At 43.3% G+C, this 20,444-nt stretch overlaps 1 long non-coding RNA gene across 1 annotated transcript in view; it reads left to right on the forward strand.

Moving 5' to 3' along the window:
• The window catches only part of LOC110074858 (uncharacterized), a 41,203-nt gene that overhangs the window by 17,237 nt on the left and 3,522 nt on the right, over positions 1-20,444 (forward strand). Inside the window, exon 2 of the long non-coding RNA XR_002299860.3 lies at positions 11,314-11,397. This is a non-coding gene — a long non-coding RNA (uncharacterized LOC110074858). The remainder of the gene's footprint in view (positions 1-11,313; positions 11,398-20,444) is intronic.

The raw sequence follows: 20,444 nt of genomic DNA on the forward strand, positions 1-20,444 counted from the left end.
AAGCTAGTAATTTAATACGGTCTGTTTAATACAGGGACATACAATAGTTTGATTACATAGACTAGATGAGCTGCAGTCCTTTCAGTTGAAACAACAATCATCATCACAGCTTGGAGCCCTATCTATGCACTGAGTTTCCAAACATATAGACAAAACAATGGTTCAGAGCCACTTGCTAACTTTCTTTTCTCCAAAGGCCACAAGCAAAATATGCCAATAGAGGCATCATGCCAAGCCACAGTTATCTCAGGCTGTTCTTTGCAAGCTTTAACCTAGTTTTTGAAATTCTTATATGGTGGCTGCAAAACATGGCTTGCCAGTTTGGACACTGTGTTAAATCACAGTGAAACTCCCATGGTTATATCTTAACATGGTGTCTGAAATGAAGTCTTTTACCCAGTTCAGGGTAAAAGAGAGGTGAGGTCTCAACCCTTATGTTTTTAGAATAGCTCCATAGCAGCGTGTTGTGATAAACCACGATATGGATCCATCCTCCAGTGAAGCTTTGGAAGGCAATGACAAAAGGCAGAGAAGGCTGCAAAAGGTTATTTTTACCTGGTAAAAATACAGAATACAGAATAAGATATCGAGAAAGCACACCTCCTGGTCCGTTACAAGACCTTTTATACTTTTTCTGAACAATAGCATCAGTGAAAATGTCAAACAACCGCATCAATAGGATATGAAACAAAAAAGGTATGGCGTACAGGAAGTTCCATTTAAACAGGAGGTTTGAACTGATGTCTGGTTTTAAGAAACAGGAGGAGACATATTTCTACCCATAGGTACTCTTTGCTCCATATACACTGCATATTTGAGCCTTTTTATAAATGGATCACGAATTTCCATGTCTTTACTACATACAGCCTTCAAGCATTCTCTTTTCTGAAAGTTTCCGGGAGAGGCTTTCAAGCTAGCTTAACCACATCTTAAAAGAACAAAAGGTATGCTTTTGTGTGAGAAGTTTGGGGAATGGTTTTGCCATTATTATGCCGGCTGAATTTCTGTGGCAAAATAGGAATGTGACCCCAGGTGTCCTGGACCCTAGTCCATCCACTGCACCACACTCTCTGCATTTTGTGTGGCCTAAATATTGTCTTCAATCAAATTCACCGCTTTACTTAGAAATTAGTTTTATTTCAATATTTGGAAATATTTTTAAGACATGAGAGCACTCATCTCCCTTCTTTTGGATTTCAAATAAGGATAATTGAGGGCTAAAGACATTGAAAATTGTTGAAATATTACTTTTAACATATCTATATATTTCAGTTTAATATACTGCTTCCATTAGTGCTGCAGCACTACTCTAAGCAGTTCACAATAAAATACACAGTCAAATAATTAATATAATAAAATCAAATATATATATTGTAGATAGAGATGGGGCATTAGTATTTGTATATTAATACAAATAACCCCGCACAGGAGGACATAATGAGGGTCCAGCCCCCTGGGGTCACACTGTCCACTCACCTTCCACTGCTGCTGCAGGTTCCACACTCCTTTCCTATCACTCCAGAGCTCACGGTTGAGTAGCCACTCCTGGACTACTATTGTACCTATTCTGGTTGACCAGTTTGACTAATATTATAGTCAATAAGAACATTTCCCATTCCCCTTAACACAGTAGTTTAGGTACCAGTTGTGCCTCGCTAGACGATGATAATCCATTCCACTGAAATCGCTGTTTAGCGAAATCATTGTCTAGCAAAAAGAATTTCCCCATTGGAATGCATTGAAACCTGTTTAATGTGTTCCAATGGGGAAGAATTGTCTTTGTCTAGCGAAGATCGGCCATAGGAAAGCCGCTTTGCGAATGCTGATCAGCTGTTTAAATAGCTGTCTTGTGAAGCTTAGGTCCCGAAGACATCCGTTTTGCGAGCACAGAGGGAGCTGTCAAAATTGTTGTCTAGCGAAAATTGGTTTGCAAAGCAGGGACCAAACATTGTCCAGCGAAATTCCCCCATAGGAATCACTGTTTTGCGAATCGCTATAGAGATCGCAAAAAGTCAATGTCTAGCGAAAAACTGTCATGCGGGGTAACTGTCTAGCGAGGCACCACTGTATCCGATTGCAGAGCCAGCCGTTGGGAGTTCAGTTCCCTACCATGCCTCTTAGAGAGGGGCTGGAGTTGATGATCGACAAGATCCTCTCCAATTCTGCAGGTCTAAGATTAACCATTAGACCTGACGGCTATCTCTTCATCAATTTGAACAAAGGAGGGGGAGATTTTTGTACTAAGCAAACACTAAGAATTTTTATTCTCAAGCTTAGGCTGATAATTTTAAATTCCCATACTGTAAAAAGTTCCATTCAGGTTGACAATCCAAACTGGCCACTGCACAGCCCTCATTTCGGCTTGAACACAACACAGAAACAATGGAGATCTATGTGTTCTCATTAAACTTCACTGGGACAGCTAATGGTCTGAGCTGGGGGTTGTCACCTCAAAGCAGAAAGGTAAAGTTACCTCTCTCCCTTGTGGATCAGAAGCTACAGGTGATTTAATTAAAAGAAGAAAACAGATCCAGAGATCCAGACTCAACTATTTCCTTGACAATCTTCTTCTCACATTATGCTGGCTTTCTAGAGAGTAAAAAAAAACAAAAAACATACAAGACATTCTGAGTAGGCTGGCTTTTTATATACATAGTTTTACTGAAATTTCCTATTCCTAACTGGACTAGGTAGTGTTGTGCACTTAAAAATAAGTAAGTTAATTGTTTCCCACACTATTCAACCCTCATGTTTCTTCTGTGAGTCCAGGGGTAGAGAGTCTTTAGCCTTCTGTGTTCTTAATAGAGACTTGATAGGTTTGCTCTCAGCAAACTAAATAATGAGCAGATGGAGATAAGGGGAGAAACACCTTTGTTCTTGTTAAGAATAACAGATGAAATTAGGGGGGAAAACAATGCACATTATATAGATTTCTGCACATAGAGCAATGGATCAAAACCAGAACCATGCCCAGTTTGCCTGAATCATATCCCTTAAGGTTCCTTTTTTAAAGGAAGTGTGAGAGTGTATTATGCTGCAGTGACTTTAGTTACCAGATAGTTGGGTGAACCTGCTTTCCTTAATAGTTATGAGATAGTAAGTAGGGACTCAGGGACCTTTCCTGCATCAATTGTGGGCCCATGTGGATGGGGAATGTTAGGATTTTAGCCTAATGTGGCCTGTTGTTGCTTCTGCAAGTTCCTAGTCCTTGTGGCCTGCAGCTAACTGTTTGGCAATTACTAGCTACAGTACTCAATTTCTTAGTACAGTATGGCCCCCCAACAGGATTGGTATCCATGGCTGCACTTATCAGTGGTTTGCTGCAGTCCTATATACAACATACAAGAGTGTCCACTTGTGGCCTTTGTCCCACACCCTTGTATGTTGTACATAGAGTTCCCTTGCATCTCTAGTTTCAGGCATCCATGGTAAATCATGTAACTAATTCCCCCCCCCCCCCGGTCCAATATGGGGATGTATTGTATTCAGGAACAGGGAGAGGTGCTTGTGACGTTTTTCTGCCTCATATGGCAAAATAACTTTGTCGGCTTTAGGGCAGGGGTGTACAGTTATGGTAGATCTTTGGCAATGTTCTGCTTCTGTACCCGGGGTGGAGGGCAAAGAAGGTGCAAAAAGTGAAGCCAGAAGTAAGCAGAAGATGGGGAGTGTAAAAATAGCCTTGGGAGGCCTGATTCCAGGGAAGCAGTCTGCCCATTCCGACTTCAGTGACTGTCCTCTGAAGATGCCAGCCACAGAGACTGGCGAAACGTTAGGAAGAACAACCTTCAGAACACGGCCAAAGAGCCCGAAAAACCCACAACAACCATTTAGTGACTATGTCTGAAATCCAAGTAGATCAACAGGATTTCTGTAAGTGTTGACTTGCCATTCAGAAACGGATGAACAGTTCTTTTGTGGCTGGATTTAACAGCTGGATTTGGACTTGAGTATTTTGGCTTGGGTGAGTGGGTGGCGCTATGAGCTGCACGGAGTCAGGCAGCAAAATGTGTTGGGCAGTCCATGGACTAAAATTAAAATTTGGAAAAGATAAGGGAGATGCAAGGCCTGCAGATCCTGGGTTCATATATTCATTGTGGCTCTCCATAGAGTTAGGAAGTGTAAGGCAAGAAAGCAAGGAAGACTTGGGAACAGGTTTACACAAAGGGAAGAGGGCAGAAAAGTATGGGCATGGAAAGGGCTTCATTTTTAAATGATTAAGAACTTCTTGGACATAACAAAAATTCTACATTGAGTTTATATTCAGTGTACTTTTCACATATTTCTCCACCTGTCAGGTGGAATGGAAATGTGTTTCTAATGACAATTTTATGGTTTAGGATCAATATATTTAATTATGGGCTCCATGGTTGTGTATGCGCCTTTTTGTTGTCGTTATGTTCTGTCAAGTCACTTCCAGCTTATGGCAACCCTAACAGGGCTTTTGAGGTATGTGGGATATTCAATCTGCTCCAGCCCAGGATTATTTTTATTTATATATTTATTTACAATTATTTAAAATATTTTCACCCCACCTTTCTCCTTAAAAAGGACCCAAGGTGGCTCATATCATTAAAAGCAACTTACATCATTAAAAAACAATATTTAAAGCTAAAAACAGTAAGTATGCAAATACTAGAAAAGATTAAACAAATATAACTTTAAGAAATTGTAACAAAAGCAATACCAAAAACACTCAAAGCATTCATTGCACAAATTCATTGTCTGAATAGGGATTTGAACCCAGATCTCCTGAGTCCTAGGCTTAACTTTATTTGGAAACAGATTGCAAAGATTCTCCTTACACACTATTGATTCTGAAGAAGGCCACCAAGTAAATTGGGTGGAATGCATTGTGTGTAGTCCCCACAAAAGGACTGCCTGTCAGCTACTTCATTCACTTTTCAGTGGCAGGTCAAGATCGTTTTATATTTCCAGACCTTTTAGACTTAATTTCAGCCCCAATGATTTGTTTTTAATTAAGCTTTTAAGATCTTCCTGCCTTTTCAGTTTTTGTCTTTTATGATTGTTCTGTTTTGTTTTACCTGTATGTAAATTGCTTTTGTGTTATGTAAACTGCCACAAAAATTTATTTGAACAAGGATGTAGGCAATTCCATATAAATAAATAAAAAGCTTCCCAAGGACCTATGAGATATCTTTGTAACACAGTAATTTCTGCACAAAAGGAGTTTCCATGCTGAAATTTTGCACTCTTCAAGAGATGCCTCCCAACAGGGCTGGAAAAGCCTAAATTACATAGGAAGTTTAAGTAAATCAGCCTTCTTTTTGTTGTTGTTCTTAGCTGAAGGTTTCTTGTATACTGTACTTGTGCTCTTGATTTATTGAACAGAACAGTTCTTGTTCTTAAGCCATGAGCAAAGGGCACTTCTTATTTTCTTTATTCGCAGGACAGACTGGTACGGATATACAGTATTTATTTATATGTTTATATATATATATGCCTGGCATGGAGATGACCTTTTATCCAGGGTTGTGCAGCTGTAAGCAGCTGATCGTTTTAGGCTGGAGGTGAAAAGAAGATTCCCCCAGCTGCAGCACTGAAGTGGGGGTGGGGGGTAGAAAAAAGGACCAGGAAACAAACCACCACACACAGGAGGACAGAGTTTGTTAGAGTTCAGAGAAGGAACAGCTTTAGGACTGAAAAGGCAGGCAGGTGCTAGTTATAGGCTGTGGTTTCTTCAGTTTGAACTAATTTAATTTTAATTTGCAAAAATAATTTGCAAATATATTTTCATTAGTGGATCTGGCATGAGCGTGGATTTATTTATTTTTATTGTTGGATTCAAAAATGTGTATATCCTACCTTTCTTTGTTCAGTCCAAAAGAGGTAACACGAGAATTATAAAATGTATGCTAAAAGACCATACTCTAGTAAAAAGAACAAACCAGATAAAAATACAAACACTTTCTCCCATGCCACGATTCCAGTCAGGATCCAGTTCAGGACACTTGGAAATCAATTGTCTGTTTGTTTGCTTGTTTGTACATAAGGAAACACAGGGATATTTATTTTATTTATTTATTTATTTATTTATTTCATTTATATGCCGCCCACTCTACCCAAAGGTCCCTGGGCGGCTCACAACAATTAAAATTCAATGCAATAAAATAAAATGATTAAAATACAGTTAAAATACAATTAAAATACAATTAAAAATACAATTAAAATTGCCATCATTAAGACCCACAGTTAATGTTATTTCAATTAAAAGCCTTCTGGAACAGGAAGGTTTTGACCTGGCGTCGAAATATCATCAGTGTCGGCGCCAGGCGAATTTCAGTTGGGAGGGCGTTCCATAGTCTGGGGGCAGCTGCCGAGAAGGCCCTTTGTCTACAAGCCATCCCTCTTACCTCCTTGAGAGATGGCTCTTTCAAAAGGGCCCCCTGGCTAGATCTTAACAGCCTGGTAGGCTCATATGGAAGGAGGCGGTCCTTCAAGTATCCAGGGCCCAAGCCGTTTAGGGCTTTATATGTCAAAACAAGCACTTTGAATTGGGCCCGGACAGCAACTGGTAACCAGTGTAAATTATACAGAATCGGCTTGATGTGCTCTCTGGCGGCCCCACCACTCACCAGCCGCGCAGCTCGATTCTGGACCAGTTGCAGTCGCCGGACCGTCTTCAAAGGCAGCCCCACGTAGAGCGCATTGCAATAATCAATACGAGATGTTACCAGTGCATGTGTAACTGTCATGAGACTCCGCTCGTCCAGGTAGGGCCGTAGCTGGTATAGTTTCCGCAGCTGGAGGAAGGCGCCCCTGGCCACCGAGTCCACCTGGGCTTCCAGTGTTAGACTGGGGTCCAGGAGCACCCCCAAGCTGCGGACCCTGTCCCTTAGGGGGAGTGTAACCCCATTCAGGACAGGGAGGTGGCCCTCCAACCTGTCCGGCGAAGCACCCACTAACAGCACTTCCGTCTTGTCTGGATTGAGTTTCAATTTATTAACCCTCATCCAGTCCATTATCAGGTCCAGACACGAGTTCAGCACAGAAACCGCCTCACCTGGATTGGTGGAAAACGAGAGGTAGAGCTGAGTGTCGTCAGCATATTGCTGACTCCTCAGCCCAAACCTCCTGATGACCTCTCCCAGCGGTTTCATGTAGATGTTAAACAGCATGGGGGACAGTATCGAGCCCTGAGGAACCCCATGACATAACTGCCATGGGGCAGAGCAACTGTCCCCCAGCACCACCCTCTGGATACGGTCAGCTAGGAAGGAGCGGAACCACCGTAAAACAGTGCCCCCAACTCCTAACCCAGCCAGCCTATCCAGAAGGACACCATGGTCGATGGTGTCGAAAGCCGCTGAGAGGTCCAGGAGTATCAACAGGGTCACACTCCCCCTGTCTCTCTCCCGGCAAAGGTCATCATACAGGGCGACCAAGGCTGTCTCTGTACTAAAGCCCGGCCTGAAACCCGATTTAAATGGATCCAGAAAATCCGTTTCATCCAGCAGCGCCTGGAGTTGCCCGGCCACAACCCGCTCCAACACCTTGCCCAAATAAGGGAGGTTCGCCACTGGTCGGTAGTTAATCACCAGCCTTGGATCCAGGTTAGGCTTTTTAAGGAGTGGTCGAATTACCGCCTCTTTCAAGGCGGTAGGGACCACTCCCTCTCTCAGAGAGGCGTTCACGGCCTCCTGGACCCAAGTGCGAACCCCCCTGGCAGATCTTCCAATTAGCCAAGATGGGCAAGGGTCGAGCGGCGTGGTGGTAGAACGGACAGATCCAAGCACCCTGTCCACATCCTCGGGTCTCAACAATTGAAACTCATCCATTAAAGTTTGACCTAAGCACGGCCCACTGGACACATCTTCCGATTTTGCAGTAACAGTGGAGTCCAGCCCACTGCGAATCTGAGCGATTTTTTCCTCAAAATGAATAGCAAACTCATCACAGCGAGCTGATGAGCAGTCCGGGACCTCCACCGGGTTTCCCGGTTGAAGAAGATCCCGGACCACCCGAAACAGCTCTGCTGGACGACATTCTGAGGAAGCAATACGGCTGGAGAAATATTGCCGTTTCGCCAGCCGTATTGCCACGAAATAGGCCCGATAATGGGCTCTAAGTCGTGTTCGATCGGATTCCCAGCGGGACTTCCTCCACCTGCGCTCTAGCCGTCTCCCCTCTTGCTTCATCGCCCGCAGTTCAGAAGTATACCAGGGAGCTGTCTGGGCTCGGCGAGCAGGGAGAGGGCGCTTAGGCGCAATCGTGTCAACCGCCCGGGTCATCTCCCTATTCCATAGGGTGACCTGAGCTTCGACAGGAGCGCCAACCATATCAGACGGATACTCCCCCAGAGCATTCAGGAAACCATCCGGATCCATTAGTCTCCGGGGGCGGATCATCTTAATCGATCCCCCACCCTTGCAGAGGGAAGAAGAAGCTAATAGACTAAATTTGACCAGGAAGTGGTCTGACCATGACAATGGGGTCACGACCAGCCCCTCCACATCCAAACCACCACCTTCCAGTCCCGTTGTGAAAACCAGGTCCAAGGTGTGGCCCTTCTCATGTGTCGGGCCGATGACACATTGAGACAGCCCCATGGTTGTCATGGCGGCCATGAAGTCCTGAGCTTCCCCAGTCAAGGCAGCCTCAGCATGGATGTTGAGGTCCCCCAGCACCAGCAGCCTGGGAGTCCTCAACACCAGGTCCGAGACTGCCTCCGTCAGCTCAGGTCGGGAGACTGTTGGTACGCAGCAGGGTGGGCGGTACACCAACAGAATCCCTAATCTGTCTCGTGAGCCCAACACACAATACAGGCCCTCAAGACCTCCTCTCAAAGGGATAGGAAGCCTGGTCAAGGAGATAGAACTCCTATAGACTATAGCAACTCCCCCTCCCCGACCCTCTGAGCGACACTGGTGCTGGACTGAGTACCCAGGAGGACACAGCTGGGAGAGGGGGACACCACCTTCCTCTCCCACCCAGGTCTCAGTAATGCACGCCAGGTCAGCACCCTCATCCAGAATTACATCATGGATGAGGGCAGTTTTATTTTGTACTGACCTGGCGTTCATCAACAGCACCGTGTGGCTCGAGGGTTTGCTGATATGGTCGCCTGATACCATTTGGTTGGAGGTAGGACTAGAAGAGGGGATAGATGTAAGATATCTAACCTCTCTTCTCCTACGCGGGCATGTTCTACCCCCACCACCATTCCTTCCCCTACCCAGCACCACCTCAATGGCTGCCCCCTCCAACGCCCTCCCCCCTTCCTGTTCCATCAGGTCCACTGTGGGTCTCTATGCAACCTGATGGCAATTAGTAATACTAACAGTTAAAACAAACAAACAAGAACAAACCCACACACCCTTCTAATGCCCCTTCTCCCCTCCCAGCCAGGTGGCTGGTGTTGAGGAAGGGGTGGGGTTGCCCAAAGCAGCATCAGCACCAGCAGCAGCAGGGTCCCGGTCCTGAAGGGTAGGGGAGTGCAGGCCAGAAATACTCCCAGGCACTGACTCTCACCCAGTGCCTGGGGATGGCAGATGTTACCAGCGACTCCCCCGAAGACAGGAACGTTGCTCTCAGAGGGCCCTGGCACCGGCTTCTTGCTTTTAAAGCTTCCCTCCCCTCCCAGCCAGGTGGCTGGTGTTGAGGAAGGGGTGGGTTTGCCCAAAGCAGCAGCAGCAGCAGCAGCAGGGTCCCGGTCCTGAAGGGCAGGGGAGTGCAGGCCAGAAATACTCCCAGGCACTGTCTCTCACCCAGTGCCTGGGGACGGCAGATGTTACCAGCGACTCCCCGGAAGACAGGAACGTTGCTCTCAGAGGGCCCTGGCACCGGCTTCTTGCTTTTCTAGCTTCCCTCTCCTCCCAGCCAGGTGGCTGGTGTTGAGGAAGGGGTGGGTTTGCCCAAAGCAGCAGCAGCAGCAGCAGCAGCAGGGTCCCGGTCCTGAAGGGCAGGGGAGTGCAGGCCAAAAATACTCCCAGGCACTGTCTCTCACCCAGTGCCTGGGGACGGCAGATGTTACCAGCGACTCCCCCGAAGACAGGAACGTTGCTCTCAGAGGGCCCTGGCACCAGCGTCTTGCTTTTAAAGCTTCCCTCCCCTCCCAGCCAGGTGGCTGGTGTTGAGGAAGGGGTGGGTTTGCCCAAAGCAGCAGCAGCAGCAGCAGCAGCAGGGTCCCGGTCCTGAAGGGCAGGGGAGTGCAGGCCAAAAATACTCCCAGGCACTGTCTCTCACCCAGTGCCTGGGGACGGCAGATGTTACCAGCGACTCCCCCGAAGACAGGAACGTTGCTCTCAGAGGGCCCTGGCACCGGCGTCTTGCTTTTAAAGCTTCCCTCCCCTCCCAGCCAGGTGGCTGGTGTTGAGGAAGGGGTGGGTTTGCCCAAAGCAGCAGCAGCAGCAGCAGCAGGGTCCCGGTCCTGAAGGGCAGGGGAGTGCAGGCCAAAAATACTAAAAATATTAGATCTCCTACATCTTGCTTAGTTCCACCCTTCTATATTTTCTTTGCTCTTTTCTGGTGTGATTGGTCCCTATCACCCTTGTCGCTAGATAATTTTCACTTGTTATTGTTATATGCCGTCATGTTGGAGGCTGCTTCCGTGTGGCAGTGCTCCACTGATCTGGCTATTTGCACTCCCATAGTTTGTAGTAACTTTGCACCAATTGCTGAAAAGTATATGATGCCATTATGGAGATGTAGCATATAATTGGGGCAAATTATGCAAAGTGTAATGCTACCATTGCCATACAGAATTATGGTGGGTGACATCTTTTGAACTGGTGCATAGAAACAGTCCTGATTTTGTAACAGCTGCAGAGCAGAAGTGGTTCAGAAGGGTTGGCACCAAGCTTGTGGCTGGGACATTGTCCTGCAGAAGCACCATCACTCTTATCACATTTGGTAGTCTTTAAGAAGTCACGGGCTCATTGGCTTGTTTTGCCTCCTTTAGGGCACATTTATTATTGGTGCTGCTTTTGTCATTCTCTGTTTATATGTTATTGATTTGTTATTTGTCAGTTCTCATTTAAGCCATGTTAACAAATGTAGATCTCAATGATTGAAAAAAAAATCTTTTCCACTAAATTTCTTAAGCCTTCAGTCATCATAATAATACTTATAAAATAACATGCTGCCCTGAGTCCAGTGGCCTGTGTGTGGATACAGGTGCTTACAAAGGTTCTAGTTGTAACAAATGAGAAAAAGGCTATGTTGTGAAGTGGATGGGGAGATAAAAGCATTGTGCAAAGACAAATCTGTGCAGTTAATACTGGATTACTCCCTTATTTGTATTTTCTATGCCTCATATTTTTTTTGTGTGTGTGTGTTTGTTTTTTGGTATATTAGGGATGGAGAGAATCTTTGTGCATGCTGTTGTACCACTGGAAGAAAGGAGAAGACGCAAACCAAGGATATTCACAGAGCCTTCTGGTAACAATTGTAATTGTGGATAAGAACAGAGAACTTTGATCTGTGTTACCATCCTTTCAGCTATTTTATACATATCTTTTGGAATGCTGCTAGATAGAAAGGTATATGCAGTTCTTGTTTCTTTGCCTCACAAATAATATAATGGAACTGGAGTAAGGACAGAAAAGGACTTCTAAAATTATCATGTAAAAATTGTTGGGAAAAATAATGAGGCTGCAAGACACTGAGATAAGTGGTTCAAATATATTTTATCTAAATCTCTTAGGGAAGGGTAAACGGGAGTCCCTAAGAAATATGATTGCGATTAATCTGTGATTTTGAGTGGCAGGAGCTGGTAGCATTCACAATAAGTCTTGAGTTGAAATGCGGCTTGTTTTGGGCTTGTGCCACTGCCAGGCCACACAGTTAACTTTCCTCTCAAAGTGTGTGCACTACGTAGACTGTTCTCAATGTTTGCTGAACATGTGTTGTATTAAATAGGTATTTCACAACAATCTGCCCCCAGATAATAAATAAACTCAGGGATTCACGACGTTGAGGTTCTGATGCATATGTTGGGTGGGGAAAAGTTGTTTAGGGAACATCAAAGATCCAGCTCCCATGCCACACCAGAGGACACTACTGCCAGGCTGCATCTCTCTATCTAAATTTCCAAGACTTGTACTGCCTGGCAGGAGGCGTCTATGAAAGAGAATTGCTAATTCAGTGCAGTTGTTTGGGGGCGATTCCCCTGAGTCCTCCTAGCTTTACTATGCTATGTGCAAATCCTTTACCTTCTATAGATACTGAAAAACTAGGTCAGTGGAGGGAGAGAGTGGGGGAGGGAAAAGGGAATAACCACCAAGAAGTATACATGAATCATTGTGAAGGAGCCTTGGTGACAGTTAGACATTGGTACAGGTCTGATACCTGCTGATAGTTCAATATCTGGAAGAGGTCAGTTTAAACCATGCACTGCACGTGGCACTGCTCATTGCTACTTAATAGATGCTCAGTATGTTTTAGCATGTGTTCTGTGACTGCAGCGCTGAAAACACACTGTCTGTTCACTGAACAGAAATAAGCATCCACATAGCCTAAATTAACCGTGCTCGCATTTATAACCTTTGGTAGGTAACAGATCCTATGCTCTGTTAGTGACAGTGAAGGAAGCTATACACTTGTTCAGCCAGCTGCTAAAAGCCAGCAATATGTTTTGCTTCTCCAGTCACGATCCAAGCAATGTGCACCATCACCTATAGTGGGACTCACGATTTTCCAGTCTTTCTTAGTGTAATTATAGCAGCAAAGAAACAAACCTGTGCATGGTATTGCTACAGAAGACTTCACTTGGACCCAGATTTGTACCATATTCTATCTGTTTGTTTAGGGGGTTGGTGCTACTTGGGTTGTGCTCGTGGCCACTTTTGCTCTCCATTTTTGCCTCATCTTCTGGTTGCTGTTAGGGTGCCTATTTCTCTGGCATGAAGGGACACATAATTCATGTTGCAGCATCCAAGCAGGGAACAACGAGACTGAACTACCAGTACACACACCCCTGACAGCCACCTCATACTTGGTAGCAAATTTAGAGTAATAAAATCAGGAGGCAACGTTAAGAAAAGTTGCACTCAGAATCGGCTTGATATGTCCCCTAGTGGCCCCACCACTCACCAGCCGTGCAGCTCGATTCTGGACCAGTTGCAGTCGCCGGACCGTCTTCAAAGGCAGCCCCATGTAGAGCGCATTGCGTGTTGCAGTTACCCAAGGATGGGAACCACTGCTATAGCAGATGTTTCAGGAGTAACAGTCTGCTTTAAAGTTATTGAGGTGTACAATAGTGATATGATATCACAGTAAAATATTTTCCCATCAGAAGGCTCATGGAGAAACATCTTTAGAGTTTTGCATTGACGATTGGAGGTCCTTGAAAGAGCCTAAACATTGTTGTTGTTCTTGTTATTTAAAATAAAGTTATATTTGACAAGCAATGCACCAAGTAGGAATTTATATTTTTACTGATGTAGTAAGTAATGCTTTATAGTTACCTTTTAAATTTAATTTTAAGGCTTGTGCAGCAACATTTTGAATGTGATTTTTCAAGTTTTATTTCATTCTCATGTGAGTCCTAGGGATTTTAAAATCAAAGGCCCCAAAATAAAAATGTGACAGGTTCCTTACCACAGTTAGCAAGGTACTTTTTAAAACTATGCAACAGAGTTGTGAGTTATAATTTAAATGCTGTGCCGAGAAATAGGAGTGAATCAGTTTTAGAACACAAAATTTCTGGTACTGTATCTGGTTGTAGAAAATAAGATTTTTTTTTCTATTTAAGGTATGTGGAAGCCCTCTGGGAAGGCACAGCAGGGAGTATTAACTCTGGTACTGTTTGCATGAACAAAGAGTTAAGGGGGAGGGATGTTAAATGGATGTTTGAAACTGCAGTTCAGTTCAATTCAGTTCTTTAAAGTGTGTAAGAAATTAAAGAAAAAAAATTACTCATCTGGCCCTTGGAGAATTGGATGTGGCCCAGAGCTGACCAATGAACCTCACCTCATCCTTAATTCCCAAAATTATACAATGACTATATTGAATTTAAAAAAATTCATTGGAGATAAATGGGATAAGAGGACGTGGAACAAATGCACAATGAAAGAAATAATGCATTCAGGCTACATTCTGCTGGAGATACAAAATAACCTATTGATCAACCAACCTGGGGAATGCTGAGTTATTATGCTGCTAAGAGGCTAGTGGTGGACAGGAGGTGGATCCTTATCCCTCTCATCAGGTGACAGCTATTTTGCTGTTGTGCTAGTAATAAAGAGCAAAACTCTCTGAAGGTAAGGCTGCATTGGAGAGTTGAATCAGAATAATTAGGCTTTGTTGCAGTTTGACTTGCAGCCTGTATTATGTCTGAAATTGTAATCACTGTTCACACAGAGGCTATTGTTTGTGCACAAGCCAGGTAGAACTTCCTTTACTCAGCCAAGTGTCCTCTCCAGGGATCCTCCCCACTCAAGCTTCAGACTACTATATTTCTGAAAACCATTTATGTAGAAAAATAACATGGAAAAGTACTTAACAGTCTTAGTACATAACGTCAAAAGGTTGAACAGAGGTTTTGCAAAATACATCATACCGTAATTCACATAACAGAATGGTTTCATAACAGGGATCACTACATTCTCCTCATCCGCGACTCCTTTCCCTTGCTTTCAAGTAATGCAAGCAAGAATTACCTCATTTTTGGTCACTATTTATCATGCCAATAGTTTAACCTATATGTGAAAAGAGATGAGGTAATTCTTGTATACATGATTTGAAACTAAGGGAAGAAATGGATGAAAAAGGGAATGTGGTGATCTCATATGGAATCATTCTGAGTTGTAAATAATTATGTATTTTGCAAATTTACTGTCCAAGTGTTTGATGTTCTGTATTCTGAGACTGTGAAGTACCTTTCCATGTTATTTTTCTATAAAAAGTTTTTCAGAAACTTAGCAGTCTGAAGCCTTAAGTGAGAAACGGGCTTCACAGCAAACCATAATCACAGTGCTTTGCTTTTGCCGTCTCCCCCACCCTAGTCCTGAATATCACATATCTACTGCTTACATCACAGAAACACCACCTACAGACTCAGCCCCTATCTTTATAAGAGTGTATCACAACTATAGCACAGGAATAAGTGCATTCAACTCATTCTGACTTTAAAAAGTAAAAGCCCCCAAGTAGCAGAGAGAAAATACCACTTTGGGAGCAAAAAAGGGATAGGCAAATCTGGTTCAGCCTTTGTGTCATGCAGTCAGTAAAAACTACTTTGAATTCACCCATTTTATAAGCAGGGCAAATTCTGCAGTATTTGACCATGTTAATTGCACTCTGAGTGCCATTTCTTTAATTTATTAGATAACAAAACAAATCCACACACATGTAGGATCGGAAGAAGACATTCCTGGTCAATATAAACTCTGCTAACTCTTTTTTTTCCAAATCCTGCAATTTCTACACTAGTTTGGGATCAGGCTGTGAAGCAAAACAGAACAGAACAGAGAGGTTATTATATGTGTGTGTGTGTTTGCAGTAGATATCCCTTTGCGTGAGAGGACAGGAGGTGGAAAGTGCCAATTTGAAGAGATTGCTTGTTCCACTTTCTGAGACTTTTGTTTTGGAAATGGTGCTCCCATGCCTGGCTGGAAAGCAGGGAGAGCTATCACATACGCTAAATATGAAATGGGGAAGAAATATATCCCTACAGGCCCAAACAATTCTAGGTTTTGTAGGAAAGGATAATAGGTGGGGTGGGGAGGGATATAGTACCGTCTTCAACCTTCTGTTATTCCCAGTGTTTTGCCAGAGTGTTTGGCTGACATTAGTTTTAGAAAGAGGCAAAATGAGTATAAGGAAAATACCAGAGTGCCTGTCTCCATCTCTCATCTCCATCTTCTTACAGCTGGTTGCCACAGCAACCACATACCTATGTGTATGTCTCTTTTTTCATCCTGCAGGTTGGGTACCGCCTAATACCTGATTCCAATTTCTTTGGTTCTATATATCCCACAGAGCTAAATATAGGCTTATGACCTTGCAGTTCTTAGTCCAGATGTTGCATGAGGTCACCAGAATATAAATAAGGGTGTGTCATTGTGTGCAAACAGTTTTGGCAGAGGAGTAGAAATTTCTCATAACATAATGTTTAGAAGTGCTCCTTAAATCATGGGCTATTTCCCCCTTTTTTTCCCCCTCCCCTCTTTTCATTCCCATATACAATTAATTCATTTTTTTCCTTTGGTTGTGCAATCCTTCCTTCTTCCATGTTAGCATCTGTTTCCAGTAGTTAGTTTCTACATTTGGAGCTGTTAGGGTTCATTCCTGCTATCCCCCCACATGAGACCCATGGTACCTGCTGATACTTGCTGGAAGGGGAAGAGAGTGATTGAAGCAAATATCTGTAAGAGATGAAACTGTGAGACGATGCAACTGAGGACAGGCATAGGTGTTCATATAAATAGTGACTGTGGATGCATGACTTTATAATTTTGAAGTAATATATGAAAGAGGGCAATCTCTATCCTTCATGTGAAGTCAAACAAGAGTTTTGGGGAAAAACATGGAGTTCACAGGGATCATTGTGGGAGGAGATGTGTAAATTTCTTTTCTGAGTGTTCTTTATGTCCACACTTTCTATGTGAGAAAAGAGTGAGAGTCATGCATGTCCTTAATAGGGTGCTGCTTACATCTCGCCTACAGTTACCAAATATCTAGTGTTGCCATGGTTGCAAACAACAAACAAAGGTATCAGCCATATCCTAAATTTGTCTTGAGAATACATCCCTCCTTTAGTGTAGGAGAAAATTGCAAGGCAATGGCCTGCATCAAAGGATCAACTGTCTCCAGTCTGGCCACTACATAACCATTAGTCCCAGTTCTAGTCCTTTCCACAGGGGATATATCATGAGGAAAACTGAGACACAGATGAAGAGCTCTTTAACCTCCTACACCTAAGTGAACAATTAAAAAAATTCAGTCCATTTCCCCACCCCACCCCACCCCACCCGATGTACCACACTACTCAGTTCCATGAATAACAACAGAGCATTTGTTTCCCTTTGTTTGTTTGTTTGTTTACATAATTAAACAAAATATACAACCAGTTAAAATAATAAAATAACAAAAATCAAAATATGACAAATTAAATAGAAAAGGTAACCTAAGATTGATACCTGCTAACTCAAATCAAACCAAATTACATGAAACATAATTCAATAAAATGTACGTTAGTAAAATCTAAAAAATAATAATGACAATAGTTACAAATATAATGCACAAATCTCATAAATAAGCCTAAGATGTTGCCAAAGATCTCTTTAAACAGTGCTATCTTTAATCTTTAAAAGATCTGTAGGAAGAGGGTCTGTCTAACTTCCGATGGAAGTTTGTTCCATAGTGAGGGTGCCATTGCTGAAAATACCTGAGTCCTGGTATTATTTTTCTTTATTTCCCTCAGGATCGGCACCCACAGTAATGCAGCCTGAGAGGCACTCCAATAGGTAATGAGATTCCAAACTGTTTAAGGCTTTATAAGTCATAACACCCAACATGGAAAATCTGACACAGAAGCCAACAGGAAGCCAGTGCAGGTGAGCCAGGATTGGGTAAACACAATCAAATCGACTAGCACTGAAATTAATCTGGCTGAAGTACCGTATTCTGGACCTGCTGTAGCTTCCATATCATCTTTGAGGGAAACCCCATTACAGAGCATTACAGCAGTCAGTTCCTTTAGCTTACCTATGTGTGGATCAACGTCTTCAGGGATCTCTCATCCTGAGTCTGTGCTGATGTTATTGGTATTTTTTCTCACCTTCCACACAACCCTGCCTTTATCCTTATATGAATCAGTGCTACCCATGCATTATGTGAATGGAAATTTATAAACCAATTTAAATAACAGTGGAATAAATATAACGGTTTTTTTGGGCATGTATAACTGCACCTTCAGTTTTAAGGATCTTGGGCAACAATTTCAGTTAATTCCTGAGGAAAAGTAGTTTTCTAACATATGGTTTTTAAAACTTGAATTTGGACACATAACCGAGTAACCGCCACTCTCTTTCATTATGATGAGCAACACAATATGACCAGCTAATGTAGAACATTTGCTCCATTTGGATGAATACTCAGTAGTCAGATTGAATATTTCAAGCCCTCCATCCTCTGACCGTTCTGAAACCTGAGTGTGTTCCTTATTACAGTAGTTGACAATTAGGGTGGTACTCACGCCCAAAATAAATGACAGCTTGTGTAACTCAGTGGATCAGAATGACTATCTACATAGTCAAGGGCTGATAGTTCAAGTCCACTTGTGGGTCTTCAGCTGTTGGAGAGCCAGTGTGGTCAGGTGGCTAAAGTTGTTAGACTTGGATTTGGGAAATCTGGGTTCTAGTCCTCAGTGAACAACAAAACTCATTGGCTAAAATTAAGTAGTACGTTACACCTATACAGTAGTAGGCCCACTGAACCAGTGGAATTTATGAAGGAATGGATTCACTAAATCCTCACTGACTCAATGGGCTTACTTAACTATTGGATTTCAACCATTGAATAAGACTGGACCAGCACTCTTATCTCACAGGATTTTTGGGAGGGTAAAAGTGCTGCGGGTTAAACTGCAGAAGCCTCTGTGCTGCAAGGTCGGAAGGCCAGCAGTCATAAAATTGAATCCACGCGACAGAGCTCCCATCACTTGTCCCAGCTCCTGCCAACCTAGCAGTTCGAAAGCATGCAAATGCGAGTAGATAAATAGGTACCACCATGGTGGGAAGGTAACAGCATTCTGTGTCTAGTCACGCTGGCCATGTGACCACGGAAACTGTTTTCGGACAAATGCTGTCTCTACGGCTTGGAAAAGGGGATGAACACCGTGCCCTAGAGTCGGACACGACTGGACTAAATGTCGAGGGGAACCTTTATCTTTACCTTAAAAGTGGTGAGAATAGCCACGTGTGCTGCCTCCAACTCTTTAGAGATGGAATATAAATATAACTAATAATTAAATTCACTTATGTGATTCAGAGGATGCTATGTATGGCTGCATTTATCTTCCTGAAATAAAATTAAAGGGGAAAGAAGGGGGGGGTAGGAAAAAATAATTGTACATTTATTTCACTGTGAGCTTTTCAAATCCACTTCTTCACACAAAAGTCACTACTTCAGGTGTCTGTAGAAGTGAATTTTGATCCATGAAAGCTCACACTGAAATAAATCTGTTGGAGTGAAATAGTGTTTTGCCTTCTTTCCCCTTTTCCATTTCCCCCTCTTTAATTTTGCCAAAATGCTGAGACAGACTAACACAGCTACTTCTTTGGAAATTCCTGGAGTAACTTTTTGGACAGATGGGGAGGGACAACATATAGTTTTCAACCCTGAGTGCTCACTGGAAGGACAGATTTTGAAGCTGAGGCTCCAATACTTTGTCCATCTCATGAGAAGAGAAGACTCCCTGGAAAAGACCCTGATGCTGGGAAAGTGTGAGGGCAAGAGGAGAAGGGGACGACAGAGGACGAGATGGTTGGACAGTGTCATTGAAGCGACCAACATGAATTTGACCCAACTCCGGGAGGCAGTGGAAGACAGGAGGGCCTGGCGTGTTCTGGTACATGGGGTCAAGAAGAGTCGGATACGACTTAACGACTAAACAACAAACATATAGTTTACTAGGCAATGGTAATTTGGAGCAATATGGATTAAAATGTTTTGACAGGATATGCTGTGTGAATAAATATGTGGCATTTTTATATAAGTAGGGGCATATGCACTCTTTCCCATGGTGTTGTCAGAGTGTGCAGAGCTTACAGCATGTAATTTATTCCTGTACCAACCTTTAGGCTTGAAGTGAGGAAAGAGAGAGCTGACATGAGGGAATAATTTGCCCAAGGTCTTACGTCTAAGCAGAAATTAAAACATTGGCCTTCCCCATCAAAATGTAGCATTCTTATCACAACATGATTTAAACATTTAGTAGAAACAAGAGCTGACTCGGATTTTTTGCCAGACAATTTCTGGGCAACGTGTTTTCATAGTCGCATGAAATTCCATGCCACTGAGGGGCGGAGGCAGAAAGATGGCCCTGCAGCCATCCTTTCCCTCTGTTGTTCCCCCTGTTATTTTTCAAGAAGGCTGACAGGATTCTGCTGAAAATATTATTTCAAGTTATTCTTGAATATTTCCTCTCCCCTGTAAAACCAAGTGTTCATGGTTATCAATTCACGAAGATGAAAGTAAGATATAGAATGCATATCTATATAGTATCATCTGGCCTATGCATGATCTGAGCCAGAAAAATCAAGAAACATTATATCTCCTCAAAGAAATACTCAGACATGTAAGAGACCTCAGCTGGTCCCAGTGCCTAGCTACAGCGGGGCTGGGGGATGGGACCTTCCAGCATGTGGTACCTCTAGAAACTGAGCCGGTCTTTAGTGGCTAAAAATAATTACCAGCATTCTGCCCTTACTAGTCTGACAATTGGCAAAGCACTTTGCAAACCATTAATGAGGCTGCCCGGC

The sequence above is a fragment of the Pogona vitticeps genome, chromosome 6, assembly GCF_051106095.1.
Source record: "Pogona vitticeps strain Pit_001003342236 chromosome 6, PviZW2.1, whole genome shotgun sequence".
In the NCBI taxonomy this organism is placed as follows: domain Eukaryota; kingdom Metazoa; phylum Chordata; class Lepidosauria; order Squamata; family Agamidae; genus Pogona; species Pogona vitticeps.